A 4,128-nucleotide genomic window follows, 5' to 3' on the forward strand; every position below is an offset into this window, starting at 1 on the left:
TCATGTGTCCTGGCATCCGTCTTCCATCTCTGCTTCTTTGCTCTTGTGCCGATCAGCTCAAAGCCGTGCATTTCTTGAGTGGAGGAGCCCCGGTGGGGTAGTGGTTGCCCCTTAGTCTGGTAGCCTCCAGGTCAGCCGTTCGAAACAACCAGCCAGCCCCTTGGGGGGAAGACGGGCTTTCTACTCCCTTAAAGAGTTACCGTCTCAGAAGCTCCCAGGGGCCGTTCTCTCCTGTCCTGTCTGTGAGTCAGATTTGACTCGGCGGCGGTGAGTTTTGTGTTTGTTTGCTTCTCCTAAAATAGCATTGTATCCACAGTACTGAATGTAGAGAGGATGTAATACGTATTTTGGGGAGAGGGGTATAATTAAACAATTCAACCTGTACCAGTTTTATCGTTCCATTTCATGATTCAGATCTTGTACTATCCAACTGTTGCTTCTTCTCCCTCACCAGACCTGCTTCCCAGCCGACTGCGTGATGGCCTGCGGGCAGGGCTCTGGACCTTGATCCTGGAGGGCTTCTTACCGTCCTAGCCTTGGGGAGGGCATGGAAGGAGCAGCGAGGCTTGTCTGGCTCAGCTCTTAGTGGACGCTGAATCCACTTGCGTTTCTCTCTTCCCTCCCCTTGCTTGCCTGCCCTCACAGGCTCTGTGTCTTTGGTCAGCTCCCAAACACACGGAGCCTCTTTGAACCGCTCCGGCTCTTTCCACACACAGTCAAGCCACTAACCTTTCAAAATGGAAACAAAAACAAAGGCTGTTCAAAAGCAGAGGCTCCCCTCCCAGGGTCCCCCGCTTTTGTTTGCCAGAGAGCAGGCCACACCGGACGGGGGCTGGGGCCAGGCCAGAGGCCCGGCTGGCTCGGGGGCACCTCTAGTTGGGTGCAGACCCAGCCCTCTGGCCAGGAGGGGGGCGCACGGCCCACAGGCTGCTCGGCATTCCACAGTTCCTAGGTGTATCTGGTTTGCAGGGATTCCAACGGTAGGAGGACCAGGGTCCTCTCCAGATGGAAGACCACCATCCCCGAAGGTAACCGTGATTCTGTGGCTCTTGGCATGAGCGCGTGCTTTGGCTTGTGTGTGTTGGCCTGCTGGCTGCCTTGAGCAGGCTTGTGTTTGTTTTGTTGAGAGGGTGGCTGCCCACGGCCACGTGTGCCTTCTGACCTGGGGTCTGGCAGGATGTGAAGGTGGGCAGGCACTACCCTTTGGCCGGAGGAGATTTTCATTACCGTGTTGGGAGAGGGCCAGCTTCTTCCTGCGGGTTTGGGTTTGAAGGCCAGGGGATACAGGGCCCAGGGTGCTGGTGTCTAGGCCTGATGTCGCCAGCGATCCATACTCTGCCTTTGGGTTACCCTTCCTCCGTGCCGAAATGAGCAGGGCTAGGCAGTTTCCAAAGGCCCACTGAACTGTGACGCTTTGTGTTTTGAAACAAATCAACCTTGTAATTTATGGCGAGGAGCCTTTACAGAGCTCTGCGTGGTGTGCGTTGATCGGACAAGTGCCCCAGCCTCGAACCCCCGGCCTTGAGTCTGTTCGGATCCACAGTGACTCTGCAGGGTGTCCAAAAGCAGGCAGATTCCTCCTCCTCCACCACCCTTGAGCTTCGCCGCCCACTGTCTGACCCACAACGCCAACAGAGCCCCTTCAGTAACGAGGACGGATAGATCTCAGACTGATGCTGCCCTCCCACAGCCGCATCAGCGCACTTGATCAACAGTAAACATTTACATGTTTGGTTGCTGAAGTCACGAGTCAGTCATTTGACCTTTGGCAGGCTGCTTGCTCTCTAGACCCACGCGTCAGTTGTGTTTGTCAAGCATTTATGTGCTGGGCTTTAAGGCGATGTGAACATGGGGACCCTGTGCGCCTAAAATGGGCAGATGAGGCATGCTGGCAGCCTGCTGTTCGCTGCTGGATGGCGCAGGCTGGTCAAGGCCGAGTTCCCAGGGTGGGATTCCCTGTGGCTGTGCCTCAGTAGGCGGGGGTGGGGGGGTGTGGATGGCAATGTGCACAACTGAGGTGGGAGAAGCCGATGGGCACCAGGGCATTCAGGGACCAGGCTGGGTGGGGGGTGGGGAGGGGGGACTGGGGATGAAGAGGTTGTGGAAGCGTCGGCTGGACAGGACTGAAGCGGAGAGAGGGAAATCAACTCCCAGGTTAGGATCAGCAAGTGTTCATGCACAGTGGGCACGCCCACCCCTGTGGACTGTCCGTGACCTTCAGGAAGGACAGCCAGAGGCCCCACTGCACAGACAACAGACTGTCAGAAGCAGGGTGGATCCTGAGAACATCTGCCTGGCCCCCAGAGGCAAGGGAGTGGCAGAGCTGGGCCAAGATCTTGGGTCCCTGCCTCACCATCCGGAGTTGTTTTAGAAGCTGAAAGAAAACCTCAGCCCCACATCTGATGGCCCCGGAGGGAGCCTCCGGCTTGCCTGGGGAAGGACAGAAAATGGAGCTGGGTTTCAGGGATGCTGATGCTTTGTGAACTCTGCTCTTTTGCTCTTTTGTTGTTAGTCTCCACGGAGTCGGCTCTAATTCATGGTGGCCCCTGTGGTAGCCAGGTAGAGCTGTGTCCTGGGATTTTCTGGTTGGCAGCTTAGGGGAGTCCCACACATCACCTGCACTTTTCTTTCAAGCTGCCCCTGGATGGGTCTGACTCATCAACCTTTCGATCAGCAAGGGAACGTCAACCATTCACTCCACTCAGGGCCCTTCACACTGTCTTTGGTTGTTGTTGTCATCGTTGTTATTAAGTGCCACTGAGACGGTTCTGACCCATAGCAACCGGATGGCTCTGCCCCATCTGCTTGAATCTCCTGAGTGTCAGACCCTGAATGAGGAGCCAAGGAAGTCCAAGTGACCAGAAAGCTGTAGAACTCTGAACAGAACCACAAAACCCAATCCCCAGTCTGGTCGAATGCTCTTTGTTGTCAGCTTGCCCAGCAGCCCCATGCCGAAACGGCTCGAAACGCTTCCTGTGTGCCGGTTGCCCCTCAGACCTTGGCGGTCCATTGGGTTTTCAATACTGATTGGCACACGTAGATCACTGGCCTTCGTCTGGAAGTTCCATGGAAACGAGTTTAGCCTCCTCGTAGCATGCAATCCTCCACTGACAGATGGGTGCAGCTGCGGGGGAGGTGCATGCGCCAGAGATTCACCCCAGGTCTCTTGCGTGGAAGGCAGGGAGCCTCTCGCTCAACCACCGCTGCGTATGTGTGTGTGTTGGGGTGGTGATTGAGGGAAGTGCATGTAACTGAAAAGACCGGAAAGCAGACCGAATGAGAAGAGAGGCCTGGAGATGCCGGGGTGTGCAGACCTCACGGTGAGATAACCGTGAGATGAGGGGTCAGCGTGTTAGGACTGACCTGGAGCGCACAGCCTGTTCATGGAAGCTGGTGGACAGCTGGCCTTCTGCACTGCCCTGGTGCGTGTCACAGGGAGAGCCAATAACAGACATAAGCGAGAAGAAGAGTGTGGATGGTGGGGGGGGGTCACTTTGATGGATTCTGGGATTCAAGAAACAGGGTCTGGGGATGCCTTTAGTCTTCCTAAACCCAGCCGCCTCCCCCCTCCCCTCCCCATTTTTCTGTCCTCTTTGTCCTCTGGTTGACCTTGACTCTAGTGTCTTGCTGATCTTGGTTTCCTTGAAACCTACCCCCCCCCCCAATTCATGTGATAACTGCCTGTTTGCGGTTTCATGATCTTTTAATCACTGCGCCCAACTTCACTTTACCTCTTACTGGCTCGTCACAGGATGAGGTCAAGGAATCAGACTCATCTGCCATGTTTCCGCCTCCTTTGTAAGGCGGTCAAGAGCATTCCGTGATCCATCTGCCCAGCAGTGCTTGCAACAAGTTACTGCTTACGTTTCTTCCCTGTAAAAATAATGATATGACGTAAATATCCATGCAGGCAGAAATCCCAAGAGCAAAGCAGGAGAGAACAGATCCCTTCCCCTGATGTTCAGAAAGACCAAGGGCAAGAACGTGTGTGGCCGGCTGGTTGACGGTGGCAGAGCCATGCCAAGCTGCATGGGCACATGCCCCCGTTGGGCAGTGAGAAGGTGCCCTGGACCAAAGGCCAGGACAGAATGAGCAAAGCTCAACGTCATGCACAGCCTCTCCCCCGCC

General features: G+C 55.5%; 1 protein-coding gene across 1 annotated transcript in view; it reads left to right on the forward strand.

Moving 5' to 3' along the window:
- The first annotated feature begins 984 nt into the window (after nt 1-984).
- Nucleotides 985-4,128, forward strand: part of THSD4 (thrombospondin type 1 domain containing 4) — a 721,258-nt gene continuing 718,114 nt past the window's right edge. The window contains exon 1 of the mRNA XM_045285660.1: nt 985-1,028. The gene's annotated coding sequence lies outside the window, so the exon portion shown is untranslated. The remainder of the gene's footprint in view (nt 1,029-4,128) is intronic.

This window comes from Echinops telfairi, unplaced genomic scaffold, assembly GCF_000313985.2.
Source record: "Echinops telfairi isolate 266 unplaced genomic scaffold, ASM31398v2 ScPeMD7_7475;HRSCAF=8513, whole genome shotgun sequence".
NCBI lineage: Eukaryota > Metazoa > Chordata > Mammalia > Afrosoricida > Tenrecidae > Echinops > Echinops telfairi.